Genomic DNA, 14,778 nt, shown 5'->3' with positions numbered 1-14,778 from the left:
CTGTATCCACGTTTTTTATCGGTTTGGTTTTGGTTTGGTTTGTTTGTTTTTTTTTGTTTCTGTATCCACAGCTGCTGTATTTGGGCTTGTTCTCATTTGCTGCAGCCTAGGATTGTGCTGCCCTGCTACTATTGTTGTACTTTTTGTCCCCTATTAGTATTGAAGATGGGAATTGCTACAAGATTTCAACATTTTGTTATTTCCTTTTCAGTTGTGCCTGATCATGTGTTGGACTAATTACATTATTTCACTGCAATAGATTGTCCTTGTTATCATGAGAATTAGTAACTGTGTCACTGATTATCTCTGTTTTTTCTTTTTGTCATTGTTTTTTTTCCTTGTGCTTTCTATGTATTTACATAGATATTTTGAAATCAGTTATCTATATTTTATGTTTAAGTGTTAACAAGCTCTTGTAGGCAGAGCTAATGTATAAATGGAGGGCGGAGTGGGAATGACTCTTTTGTTACTATCAATACATTCTTTTCCTTAACTAGAGGAGGGGGTGAAGTACGTTCTTTTGATGTTAATTCTACTTAAAATTAATTTTTAGGGTAATAAATTAACATTAATAGAAAGTGTGAAAACTCAAGTTTCACTTTGACGCTGTACATTAAGATTTAATGACCTAGACTTATTTACACCTAAATGAGTTTTAGAATGGTCTAATTAACAAAATATATCAGTTTGCCTCTTCAAATTAAGCCATTCTGGGAGCAGTATTTTGTCATTTCAAATGCTTAATAAAAGATGAAAGCCTTCCATTATTTTTAGTGAGTTCTACTCTAACAAGCTGTTTTATCTTAACACATCAGAAAATTCACATTCAGAATAAATCCAAATTGGGAGGAGTTAAATATAAATCCAGTTAAAATTCTACTTCTTGTCTAGCAAGAAAAAAATTGAAGACATATTTCAGATCTTGGAAAACTTCAATATGAGGAATGATAGGTCTGAGGAACTGCAGTTTTTTGAAACAGATCCTCCTTATACTTCTGAAGTTCCATGCTATGAGATGAGAAATAGTCTTCTCAGCACTGAGAAAGATGAGACCTTTCTCTTAGTTGTTGATCTGTAGTGGCTCAAGTTCAGTTCTGTGGGTTTGACTTTATTAGAAATTAAATTGTGAAAGACTTATTTGTAAGCCTTCTTTCCAGCTGTGTTGTCTAGGATTCAGTTTACACTGGAAGAATGCAGTCTATTCATTCTCTTAATTGTATTATCTTTTGTTTGGAGCTTCCAAGTACTTTGTAGAGATAAATGTGAACTTCTCTTCATGAAGAGCAGGAAGCTGGGATATGAAATTATACAGGACTTGCCCAAAATCACAGAGAAAGTCATTGACACTCAATTCATTCTTAGGTGTTTCTTATTAACTTGGCAGAGGGTAACATTTCTGAAGTGCAATAATAATAACTTATGTAAGCGACAAAACTCAAGTATGAGAGGACCCCTACTGCTTTCCACCAGGCTGCTTGCATGAATTGGCTTCAGCATTCAGATAACGTATTTGCAGGACTTAGGCTTTACATATGATGGAGAATTGAACTTTAAATAAACTTTAAATAGATCCCCAATCCTTTGTGCTTCCCATTATCTTGCATTGCCTCTCAGTCTTGAAATAGGGCATATCAGACAGCCATAACTGAGCAGACAACTGGAAGGGGGAAGAGTGTCTCCTATGAATTAAAAAATCTAAAGACTGACCCCCCCCAAATTGTACGCTGCAGTTTCAATACCCTTCATAGCTTTGATATCAATCCTGTGATTCTATTTTGGTTTGCCTTCTGATTTTTGAACTCCCAGGGTTGGCTGCACTGACATCATCTCTAAATTTGGTGGAAAGAAAGACGAACACTGTTAGGGTGAAGGCTCCTGAACAGCAGCAGCTGCTGATCTGCTCAGCCAACAAGGTCTGTTTTATCATATGGCCTGAGACTGAAGGTTTCTCAACTGTATTTTTAGAACATTAAGTAAAAGCTCATTCCTCTTTTGACTGAGGTGGTTGTACCGTTACTGAGGTGCTACTGCTTGTTTTGCATAATAACAATTAATTAAATAACAGTTAATTCTGTGATAAACTTGCAGGTGCAAAACGAGAATCACTCAGACTTCTGACTATGAATGTAACATAGCAGAATGTTCAGAAAACAAACCTGCATGTATGAAATCATAACCATCTCTGCTTTAATGTGCGTTGCGTCTTCTAGAAAGGGTTAAAAAAATAGTTACTTGAGTCTCCTGTTAGGGCTGGCAATCTGTGTGATGGAAGTGTGTAGTATGTAGAATATAGCAAGTTCCTTAATATTAGAAGAAGAGATATTTCCATTTATAAGCTCTGTTTCTAAGTTCCCAGATAGTTCTTGATAGGAACAACCGGTCAATACTGCAACTCTGCTTTTAGTACCAAGCTAATTTGGAGTTATTACTATGTGACATTCATCATTCCATATAGGTAGATATATATCTGGTGAAATGGGTACAGAGAGGGGAAATCCTAGCTCCTTTTGGAGTAGATAGGAGTTTCCATGTTGATTCTCTGGGGTCAGGATTGCACACAATCTTTTACCAGCTTGGGATCTCCCACCTACTTGCGAGATTGTCCTACAGCTGCTATCATCGCAATCTATTCATTGCAATTCTTAATGCTGTCCAAGTTGTTTTGCAACTGTTATGAACTGAAGAATAAAAGAGAAATCTCTGGCAGTGCCTTGTCCATTTATACAGAAACGTCTTTAGGAACAAGGACTGCCTTTTACCATCCGTTGCTATAGCGCCAAGCACAATAGGGGTCTGGGGCTTAGTTGGAGTCAGTGCAGTATGCTCATCGTAGTGATAAATGTTCCTGATGAGACAGAAAAGTACAACGGCTACTCTGTAATGCACTCATGCGCCATAATGGAATAAAACAGTTTAATATGGAATAGTCATATTATGTATGTGACATTATGTATGCAGGAACTTCTCAGTCACTGAAATAGTCCTTCCTGTAGCAGTGATGATCTTGCAGTAACCAAAAGGATTTTACAGATCCCCAAGCTCACTCTTACATGTAAAGACAGAATGTTCCCATGCACTCCAACATACTGCTGAACTTAGGGAAATGCAGCTACACGTGAAACACAGAAAATATATAACAGTACAAGAGCTTAGAAAGATTAAGAAGAAAAAGGCAGAAATTTTCTAGTAAGCAATGCTTAATTAGAAAATGATGTTACTGAAAGCAAAATTTGTTTCTCGGGAAGCTCCCAGGGTCTTCCCCCCAAGCCTCCAGAGCACGAGCAGATCTCCATTACTTGTTGCTCCGCTACAGATCTGTGATTCCAAGGCACCCTGCAGGTTGCCTGCAGCTTGACCGCAGATGAACCCAAAGATCAAATACCTTGTAAGCATCTTTGGTTGATTTGGCACCTCTAAGTTTCTGATGTTTCTGGCTCATATTGGGGCTTGTTCAGCATGGGCTCCCCTCTCCATTGTAAAGAATTGGTTCATTTCAGTATCTGGCTGTCCCAACCTATAGCTTGTGGAGGTGGAAGCCTGGCATATCAAGAAAAGCCTGACCAGCAGGAGCAGCCACAACACTGGGCACTGTTGGTACTAAGAATGCTGGTTTAGATGTGGATGTCTGTATTTATGAGCTTCCTGTTCTACTTTACATGATAAACAGACCACAGGAGACCTGAGGTTCTCAAATCTGTTGCATTCACATTGGGATGTTTCAAAGGTTCATCCAGAATTTCTACAGTTTGTTCCATTTGTTTCAGACAAAGTAATCAGCACCAAAATAACCAAACTTTTCAAGTGTTTAAAAATAAAATAAAATAAAAATCACAGCTTTAATTACCATTAGGAATTTTGAAAGTTTTCTGTTTTTCCTTTAACTTTCCTTCAAAACAGAAATGCGGAACAGAGATCTTGAATGTAAGTGACAGAACCTCCACTGGGGGTGGCAATACAGTCACTCTGGCTCCTCAGGCCAGCTGCTTCACATGAGCTCCTAGCACCATTCCAAACTTGTTGTACTTGGAGATTTACCACCTGAAGCAGTTTCAGTTGGTCTTTCTTAGCCTGCAGTACCTGGCATACCTGCAGTGGGAAGCTGATAATGGCTGGCAGTTAACTGTTGGCAGTTTATGGTTTATACTGGAGCTGTTAAATGTTCTGCAACTTTCAGGGGGAAAAAATGTTTTTTAAGTATAATTTCTCTGTTTTATGGTGTGGAGATGTGATGAAGCATATGTATACTGTGCTCAGTTATGGTGTGTGCATAGTGCTAAGCTGCGTGTCTCTTACAGAAGATCTCCCCTTGTGTTCGCAGCTATAATCTTTCCTTGTGACAGTAACATTGAAAATATTATGTAATTATGTGTGGTGAAGATGCTCCCAGCTACCTGTAAGAATGATGCTTGGTTGCATCAGAGTTAACACTGAACTGTGCTATGAATGTTGCTAGATTTCCGTTGAATGGTTTTCTGTCTTTTACATGCATGAAAGAAAACCATCAGCATTTTGATTAATGATCACTGATATGTGTTTAATTAAGGTGAAATTTGCTCTTTATGTGGTAAATAAAAATAATTATGACTCTCAAAACACACAATAAATGTTCAAGAACTCTAATAAACCACCAGAAATCAGTTGTGAGAAGACTTTACAAAAATCAGGAGTTATGTAGTGCTTGTGTGAGCATATAATTAACATCCCTCCATGTGGACTTGATAGAATGGCAACCTGTGTGTACAGGTCAATGGTAGGCAGATTTACTATCTGGGGTCTTCCTATGGAATCTTTGTACTAGGGCATGCTTTGATCTGAAGTACCTGAGAAAACAAACAAATGCAGTAATCACAATGGGAAGTGCACTGAGTATTGAATACTCAACATTAACCCTCTGGCTGCAGTAGGTCTATTTGTATGTGGTGAAGTGGGGGAAGGAGGAAGGGGAAAAGAGAAGTTTGAGATAGTGTTTGTTTAAAGCAAGGAATCCATCGTGTGGCTTTTGTAAATGAGGATAAAACTACTCTCTCCAGCTGCATACAAATGGGAGAGCTTCTCACACATTAAAATGGAACTGGGACTTTCAAGTACTTCACTCAATATGCAGAAAATGGTACTGGATGTTGACAGCTTTTCTCCAAAAGGAAGACAGCTGTGGGGGTCCTTTTATTAGATTGCATAAAGAATCCTGAAGTGAAGTTTTCCCAAGTAAATAGGCAAATATTCAGTAAAACAATCAAGTACTGTTTTTATTTTGCTGTTCAGTATGAAGTTTGTTATGTTTCCAGCAAATAATACACAAAACCAATGCTTTTTTAGGACTGTGGGAAGTAGTCGCGTATGACAAATGGTGATTGGTATATAGATGTGCTGAGCTGGTAATGTCTGTGTTCTCCAGAGCCTGTGAATCATCTGACAGTGCCAGTGTGATGTTCAAGTAGAACAATATTTTCCTTTTCCATTTAGGAGCTTCCTGCCTTCTGCCCTAGAAACAGGGCAGACAAATCTCCTTAAAATTAGAAATGACCCCCTGTGAAACCATAAATCCTGTCCATTCCCATCCTCTTTCTGTTTCCCTGTATGAACTATATATATTGCCCCTATTCTTATACATGCACCCTAAGCAGTGAGCTAAATTCTGGATTCAAACGGAATTATGCGCTGGCTTCTAGCTTACTTAAAACTGCCTTATCCCCATCTCTCCCTGACTGGGACCTGTCTCTGAAGGTAACTCTTTAAAGAGTAGATGCAAAATGACTGTCAGGGAAAGAGTTTGTCTTAGGAACTGTGTTTGCCGTGTTGTGGTTAGCTGCTAACTAAAAAAATCTTATTCTAAACTAGTCTTGTTTTCATTTTGGAGTCTTTTCTAGAGAGAAAAGAGTAATTTACTCTGTTGGAAGTGATGGCTGCACCTTTCAACAGGTATTTATGATCCTTACGTGAGCACGTGGGATGCAAAACAGTTAATGGGTGAACAGACTGAACTGGGATATGACAGAACATCAGCCAAGACATATGGTATAAATCTGACAGGTGAAGCATGGAGATGAAGATCAGCCTAGCAGCTCTTAATTTTCATTTCCACTCAAACATCAGCAGAGATGAAGTACTGCTCCAAGAAGCAGCTGCACTTTTCTTACAGTTTACCTGGCACAGACTCAAGAAGGGCCTTTGCCTTTCAGAGAAGGAATCCTTCTTCCCGAAAACTTTCTGTATTATGCATCTTGTTCATTCCTATCTTAGTTGATTCCTGGATCAAACACACCAGTGAATTCTTACTTGTCTTTCTGTTTGCTTGCAGAGCTACAGTTAGGAGAGGTAATCCTTATGGCTTGGGCTCCAACAAGCTATTCCACGGGCTTACTCTTTGTCTTCTGAAATACAGACATTTCTCTTTGCCACAGAGGCCAGTTGAAGCTAATCTTCTTCTCCCTAAAAAGTCGTCTTTTTTTATTTCTTCCTCTGTCAGCATTTAAGATAGGCTATTCCCTATCTTAATTAGCTAATACCAATCATATCTCTCCTAGCCTCTCTCGTCATGCTTACACAAGGCTCAGACTTTTACCTGTAGCTCAGCAAGGTGCAAACTGCAGTGTCTCTTCTCTGTCTCACTTTTCTCTATTTCTCGCCTATATCCCCAGAGCTAAAAAACCAAAGGGCTTTGGCCACTTTACTGCCACCTAATTAACTCCTATACAGTATTTCTGTTGGGGTTTCAGTGCTGCCTGGGACTTTGCAGTGCTAGAATTGCATGTCATGAAAATACAGAGAGCAAGGGGAGCAGGTTGGAGTCAAGGTGCCAACGAATGTTGAATAATGGAATTAGAAAAATGCTGAGAGTCACTGGAAGCTGGAAGCTTACATTAACATCTTTATTCTATAATTACATGGTGTACTCAACGGTTCTTATTTTTGGCGGGTGTTGTGTGGTAAAGATGCATTAGAGTAATTATATTGTAATGACAGAAGATCAGGAGTTAAAGATGTTGTGGATCTTGTTAGTATACACATCCAAAATTGTTTGGAGCTGATTTGGGAGGTATGTCCACATGGAATTTGATAACACTGATATTGTAATTAAAGCTGAGGAGATGGGGTTTGTACTTATTTCCTACTGCTGCCTGTGAATATTAATTAGCTCATGTAATCACCTGACCCTAGCAATAATCAACTCTGTTAGTCAGAGCAAGAGGGAAAATGTGAATTGCCCACTAAATATTTATTGAGAAAGCTGAGATGAAAACAGCCCTGTTGTAATGGAGAGCAGAGGCTCTCCGGCTTCCAGGGGCTTCCTTCCTGGTGCAAGGAAGAGCAGAATCTTTCCAGTCTCCTCCAGCCTCTGCTTCATGGAGGACAAGGACACTTGCACCAGAAGGAAGACAAAAACACACCTGGTTTGGCACACAAATGAGAATTATAGTCTGAAGCGGTCTCAGGTTTCTGATGACAGCTGAGACTTCTTTTTGTTGCTTGTATTCCTGCCAGCACAGGCTGTAAGGAGGAGAGATGATCCCAAAAGGCAGAAAATGTAGATCTGAGCTGAAGGGCATTCCTAAGTCTGAACACCATGGATATAAACTTACGCGACTGTTTCTGAGGGCTTCAAACACTTCATCACTTGCCAAGAGAAGGTACGTGGGGGAAAACCCCATCTCTTGTACCAAGGGAAGCCCTAAGAATTAAACAAAGTAAAACTGGAAAGCCTGTCCTCAAGGTAGAATACATAAGCAATAAATGCCTTTGCCTGGCAAAGCAATCCCTTTCACGGTTCACACTGGTGGTGTAGACTGAGCTTTGGGGATACCCAGGAAAAAAAGGGGTTTCAGCATTCATATGAATGCTTCCTTTTTAAAGATGGCAGTTTTTAAACCCATTGAGAAAATGAAGACCTGTCTGTACCTGTAGCATAGCTTGGTAGCTCTGTTTATCTCCCTGTTAGGTTCTGGCTTTGTTTGCTGCAGTAACAGTCTTCCTAATGGTTTCCTGATTCCTCATTAGAGTGTTCAGAGTTTTGTCCTTCTCAAAGCTCCTTTGGCTCATCCCATCGCAATCCCCTCCCCTGTCATGAGGCTCTGATCACCCACAGTATATAGCCAGAGTCTGTTTGGAGGGGCAGGCTGTGCTGGAAATGTGGCGTGTACTGAATTGCTTCAGGGTTGGCTGGGCAGTAATTCTCAGAAGAGGTGGCAGAGCACGGTGCTGCTCTGTGCTGGTGCCTTGCTGCTGCTCTGCTGGAGATCCGTGAACAGCAACAACACTGCAAGTCCTCTCTTCTTTCCTGACAGCGCCACAGTACCTGTATCTTAATCAGTCAGTGTCAGACAGTGTCACAGGCTCCGAATGCTTCTCTAAGCAAAGCACAGCACAAATACCTCCCTGCTGCTCGTAGCTTAGGTTACCATTACCAGACTAAGCTGCTGGTGTAACAGTTAAATGCACTGGAGCAGCTGAAATCCTCAGGCACATCGGTGCCAACACACATGCAGAGCAAGGCACCCCTCAGCCCTGCACCAGACTGTTTCTGTGCTCTTGTGACTCCCACTGCAGCTGCCACTCCAGTAGCAAAAGCACAGGTGGGGGTAGAGCTGACAAAGGATCGCTGGTGTAGATGATGAGATTTCAGTCATGTATTTTATAAGATATACAAGATTTCCTCGTTCTCTCTATCAAAATACCGTATGCTTCTCAGGCTATCTGCCTTGCAGCTTTCCTGAATGGCATGATTGAAATCAGAAGGGACCAAGGGGGAAACCTATCCAAAATGAAACAGTGACATAAATAAGAGTTCTAGGGGAAACAACGGAATAGCTGTCAATAGGAAATAATTGCAGCTTCACCAAAGTTAGACTGGTTTACAGTTCCCAGCAGTGGATCTAGCATCAAAGGGAATCCTAAACCTAAAACTCTTGGAAAGAAGTGAGTTATCAGCAATGCAAGGTGATTCCTGTAGAGAACAAAGAGAACGTTTTGTGAGTGGGACAGCCTGGTGGTTCCCCAGCTAGGAGGCAGAGTGCTTTTCCCTGAGCATGTTGAGGATAAGATTGGGCTTTCAGGCCTTTTACTCTGTTTGCATTTTCCTCAAGGCCTGTACCATTGAGGTATGGAGAAACAGGGTTTTATTTTTCAAAAGATTATTTAAGCTGCATCTGTTTGGAGGATCTTGCCAGGGAAGTCTTCAAGTTCCCTAGGTTAGACCTGTTGCGTTAACAGAGGAATCTGCTGAACATTGGCACCATGGGCACATGTACAGAAGCTTTATTAAAATTTTGGTGTTAAAATACTGAATAACAGCCAGCAATCACTAATTCCAGCAACTTGAATTTCAGTTTGTTATCTTTTGACTGTCTTTCTGGTGCTGTATAGCCACTTGTGTGTGGAAAAAGAATAACTGATTGACTGGAGCTCTTGCCTGTGTTTAATTAATGGGGAAATGCAGAAGGATGATGATAACTTTACAATAGGTGTTCCAATGTGTCTGGGTCAGTCTGTGCGCTAACAGAAGACCTATCTTCATGTGCAGAGGGCAGGTGGGGTTTTACTTGTCTTTGATTTTCATTGACAATATTCCTTCTGTCCCTTTCAAACACTAAGCATTCATCTGTTTTTGAGGCTGGGCTACAAGGGTGGCACAGTGTGGTATATCCTCCACAGCATTAAAACCACTCATACGCAGGTCTTTCTACTTGATGGTATAATAACAATTTTAAGATGTCTCTTTCCACGTGTGTACACAAAAGGATGAAAAAGCAGTGCCATTTTTATTATATGTGAAAGGCAATCACCCATTTGAGATGTTGTTCAAATGAGACCTAGCTCAAAAATAAGATAATCAGTAGAAACAGCTTTCATCTTTGACATCTTGCATGGACTGTAAGTAAATTGGGAATGAGAGAGAACACAAAAGTGCTTAAATACTGCATATTCAGATGTCTCAGCTTTAGTAAAATGTTATGGCTTTACAACTCTGCCTTGTAATTCATTTCAGCTACCTCAGAAGTAAAAAGACAGTGGTGTTTCAGGGGCTGACTGCAGAGGTCATAACCTTCTGCACACAATATATTGAACAATTCCATCATTCTTGCATTCACAGTGAATTTGGACTGACATAGCAGAATAGAAAAAATGCTTAATAAACCAGGGGTTTTATTACACCTCCCCCGCCGCCCCCCCAGCTGGTAGGTATGCATTCAGTAGAGAATGGGTGTGACATTGCAATAGGTGTACTAAAAAAGGCAATCTGTTTACATTAATGTCTTCATTCACACTGAGATAAAAACAACTGTTTTCACTTCTTCTGTTATTTATCCTGATCAGCTTTCTGTTTGTTTAAGAAAATGTTTTGCAAAGTGATAAATATGAATTTTAAGAGATGGGATTTTTTTAATGAGTAGTGGTAGAAGCTGTGCTCTGAGCCAAGTAAGGGATGGAGGAGGCATTGTCCTGGCAAGCATTGGTCTGCGTGTATGTCCTCTGGTGAGGAGAGAAACTTTCCTCTGTGCTGCCCCTCCAGCTTCCTCAAGAGCAACCACGGTGAGTGCTTCCAGGGGCCAACTCATCAGCCCAGGTGCTGAATCAGCCCAAGAATTTTTAGCTACAGGAGAAAAATGGATCACACCAGACAACTTACTTTCTCCTTGAAGAGAACTTCACCCCGTCCTAATCAGTGATGCAAATTAGTGAGGTACTCTGGGCTCCTTTAACCATTCTCAGCGTTTTATTGCGGTAAGAAATGGAAATCATGGTCACGCGCTTCATCTTAGGCAAAATCATAGTTAACCCTTTGATGTGATTAAAATATGGAGGGAGATCTCACAGACTTTTATCTTCTGGTTAATGTAAGCAAGAAAACCACAGTATGCCCTATGAGAAAGAGCAGCTTTCCAGCCTTCAGCTGTCTCTTGCCCATTTCCAGATGCTCACTTGAGCTGTAGGAGCCATGGACCAATTTGACCAACAGATCGGAGTACCTCAGTACTTCTGAGACTCTTGGGCCCAGCTGATCACAGTATCACAGTCTTGTGCGAGTTGGAAGGGACCTTAGAGATCATCGAGTCCAACCCCTGGGATTCGAGCCTCCTGTGTAGCAGAGCGGCACTTCTACCACTTGCACCACAGGGGGGATTCAAACCCAGGCTTCCAGTGTTGCAAAGTGGCGTCCTTAACCACTGCGCTACCGGAGGCACATCCTTTAGAAATCAGGACTGAGAATAGGATGCTGAGCTTTAAATCCAGGGCTTTAAGTCCTTAACTGTTGAGTAGAACACAGAACCATACTTCCACCATAGAGAAGTTCCTCACTATAAGTAGTTCTTCATTGTCATCACTTGTTTGTTAATTGCTTTTGCTTTGCAGTCTGACTTTCATGTTGTATAACCACAGTTACCTTACCTTTCAACCATATGTTGTCAGTCATACTTTTTCTTCCTGTCAGTGCATTACTGTCATGCTCTAAGCTGTTTATGAGTTTTAAAATATGAACTTCTGGTCTCGCTCAGTTTTAAGCTAACCCTGCTGCTTAAATGAAGGAATATCACATTTACCATACAGAGAGATTTATTTAAAAGCCAACTGTGAATTACACGGAGGAATCTGCAGTAAACCATGACAATAAATAATGAGAGGATGTTTGCCTGGAGGACTCGTCCCTAATGAGGTTTGGTCTTAAATAGGCATTCTGTTTGGAAATCAGATACCTTTGTTTCTTGAGGTTTTCATGTTTCTCCCTATTAAGTAGGGTTTTCTGAGAGATTTTGTTAGTAATTGACCATGGGGTCAGTGATGGTTACTCTTTACAGGAAAATGTGTGGCTATGATAGTACTGAGGGGGAGGGGAAGGGAAGAAAGGGGGAAATAATAAAGTTATGTCCTGTTTATGTACAGTTCCACTTTCTGATATTTATTTGTTGTTTATAACCTAAAAATCTTACCCAGATAGCACGGTTGTTTTGGAAGGAGGCAAACACAAGAATTCTTAAAATGAGATTATGTTGGTAAGTAAAAAAATATTATTAGGGTTCATATTTCTACTCTGAAATGCACCTCCTTACATTGTTACAGTCTTGTGTAGGAGCTGTTCTCAGACAGTCGTTCCTCAATGACAGAAGTTCTCCCTCCCAACCCCCTTTTCTTTCTATATGCCAACCTTGCTGTCTGATTGTTCATTTACACACAGGATCTGTGCTCATACAGAGCTACAGCAGCTACACGGATGGAAATGTGCCCTCAGTATTCCAGAAGGTCAATCCTCCATTGCTTTGTGAGGTACACAAGAATAATTTTCCAGCGCCTTATTTTGGATGCATTGTAATATTGGAGATATGTGGAATCACAGTAGAGATATATATATGATGTATGCACAAGGATACCTGTAGGAAATTATGCATTATGTCTTTTGGGAGAGGTAGGTGCTGTTCTCCTGACTTTTTTTTTAACCATTGGTGCCATGTATCTGGAAAGCATACATTGATTTCCTATCTGTTAAAAGTGCGGTGCTCTTTCCTTAAATCTTGGTACAAGAGCAAGAAATGCATTGAGCTCTGGAAGTCATGACTGTGACCAACTAGAGACCTGGGGTCTGTGTCCAGTTCTTTGCAGAATGCCTCTTAGATACCAGAAGATAATTGGATAGCCTGGTAAGTGGGATAGGAGAGCTCTCCTGTAAACAAATTCCCACTGATTAAAAGGTAGCTGGAGTATATGGTTAGCCACATCCCTTCCTTCCACCGTATCGACTGCACCACTCAGCTTGGTGTCGTCAGCAAACTTGCTGAGGGTGCACTCAATTCCCTCATCGATGTCATTAATAAAGATGTTAAAGAGCACCGGTCCCAAGACAGACCCTTGGGGAACATCGTTACCGGCCTCCACCTGGACATAGAGCCATTGACCACCACCCTCTGTCTGCGGCCTTTCAACCAATTGCTTATCCATCGAGTTGTCCACCCATCAAATCCACTTCCCTCCAATTTGGAGATGAGGATGTGATGGGGGACCATGTCGAAGGCCTTGCTCAGGTCCAGGTAAATGACATCAGTCGCCTTCCCTTCATCCACCAACACCGTCACTCCATCATAGAAGGCCACAAGATTAGCTAAGCATGACCTTCCCCTGGTGAAGCTGTGCTGGCTGTCTTGGATCACATGCTCATTCCTTATGTGATCGAGCATGTTGTCCAGGAGGATCTGTTCCATCATCTTCCCAGGCACGGAGGTGAGACTCACCAGCCTGTTCCCTGGGTCCTCCCTGCTCCCCTTCTTGTATATGGGAGTGACATGACCCTTCCTCCAATTGTCTGGGACCTCACCTGACAGCCATGACTTCTCAAATATGATGGAGAGCGGCTCAGCAACCACCTCAGCCAGCTCCTTCAGGACCCTGGGATGCACGCCATCTGGCCCCATAGCCTTGTACTCATTCAGTCTAAGGAGGCACTCTCGGGCTTGCTCTGTCCTTACAGTGGGGAGGGATTTACATCCTTGGTCCCTACATAGAGGTTTGGGGATGCAGGGCTTAGGGACGTGAAAAAGACTAGAATCCTGGCCACCAGTGAAGACTGAGGTGAAGAACTCATTCAGCACCTCAGCTTTCTCTTCATCTGTTGAAGCCAGTTCTCCTTTTAAATTTACCAAAGTAGGTACGCCCGTTTTGGCCTGTGTCTTCTGGCCAATATACCTGTAGAAGGTTTTCTTATTGTTTTTCACGTCCTTCACCAAGTTCAGTTCTGCCTGTGCCTTGGCTTCCCTGATTCCACGTCTGCAAGTCCGGACAGCATCCCTGTATTCTTCGCAGGTGACACAGCCTTGTTTCCAGAGCTTGTACACCCCTTTCTTCGCCCTCAGTTCTCTCAGCAGGTCCTCGCTGAGCCATGCCGGTTTCCTACCTTGCCTGCCCACTTTCTTATTCAGGGGAATGGAGACCTCTTGTGCTTCCAGGAGGGCATCCTTGAAGAGCAGCCAGCTCTCCTCAACATCCTTGTCTTTGAGGGCAGCGCGCCAGGGGATCTTGGCCAGCAATCCATTGAGTAGCTTGAAGTCTGCTCTTCTAAAGTTCAGTGTCCTGGTCCTGCTCTTTGCCAGGCCCACATCGCTTGAGATCACAAACTCAACCAGGGCATGGTTGCTGGAGCCCAGGCAGCCTCCAACCTTGATGCCTTTGATGATCTCCTCAGAGTTGGTGAGCAGCAGGTCCGGCAACGCTTCACCTCTGGTCGGTCTGTCCAATACCTGAACCAGAAAGCTATCATCAATGGATTCCAAGAGCCTTCTGGAGCTCTTGCAGCTCGCCGTGTGGTTTTCCCAACAGATGTCCGGATGGTTGAAGTCCCCCACCAGGACAAGAGCCTGTGAGCCAGACGCCTCACACATCTGGAGCAAGAAAGCCTCGTCAACAGCCTCCCCTTGATCAGGTGACCCCTAGTACCAGCTGGCCTTTATTAGTCCCATCTCTAATCCTAACCCACAAGCTCTCAACCTGTTCCTGTTTCTCATAGGGAGCTCCTCACAGTTTATCCAATCTCTGACATAGAGAGCAACTCCCCCACCCTTCCTACCTCGCCTGTCTCTCCTAAAGAGTCTATAGCCATCAATGGCAGTATTCCAGTTGTGGGAGTCATCCCACCATGTTTCTGTGATAGCAACAATGTCATAACTTTCCAAGTGCATCACAGTTTCCAGTTCCTCCTGCTTGTTACTCAGGCTGCATGCATTAGTATAAAGGCACTTCAGCCGGGCTGTCTCGCCACCTTTATAAGGGATCCAGGATCCGCTAGAACAGCAGCATCCC

General features: G+C 42.1%; 1 long non-coding RNA gene across 4 annotated transcripts in view; it reads left to right on the top strand.

Moving 5' to 3' along the window:
- LOC107319239 overlaps window positions 1-14,778 on the top strand; it is a 197,489-nt gene that overhangs the window by 167,184 nt on the left and 15,527 nt on the right. The window contains exon 9 of one of the 4 annotated variants that reach the window (XR_001557697.2): window positions 12,170-12,258. The exons of 2 other annotated variants lie outside the window; for them this stretch is intronic. This is a non-coding gene — a long non-coding RNA (uncharacterized LOC107319239). Of the gene's footprint in view, window positions 1-12,169; window positions 12,804-14,778 lie in introns of those variants that run through there. One more of the 4 variants, XR_001557699.2, reaches the window with a different exon arrangement.

This window comes from Coturnix japonica, chromosome 11, assembly GCF_001577835.2.
Source record: "Coturnix japonica isolate 7356 chromosome 11, Coturnix japonica 2.1, whole genome shotgun sequence".
In the NCBI taxonomy this organism is placed as follows: Eukaryota; Metazoa; Chordata; class Aves; order Galliformes; family Phasianidae; genus Coturnix; species Coturnix japonica.
This window is presented reverse-complemented; position numbering and strand designations above follow the sequence as displayed.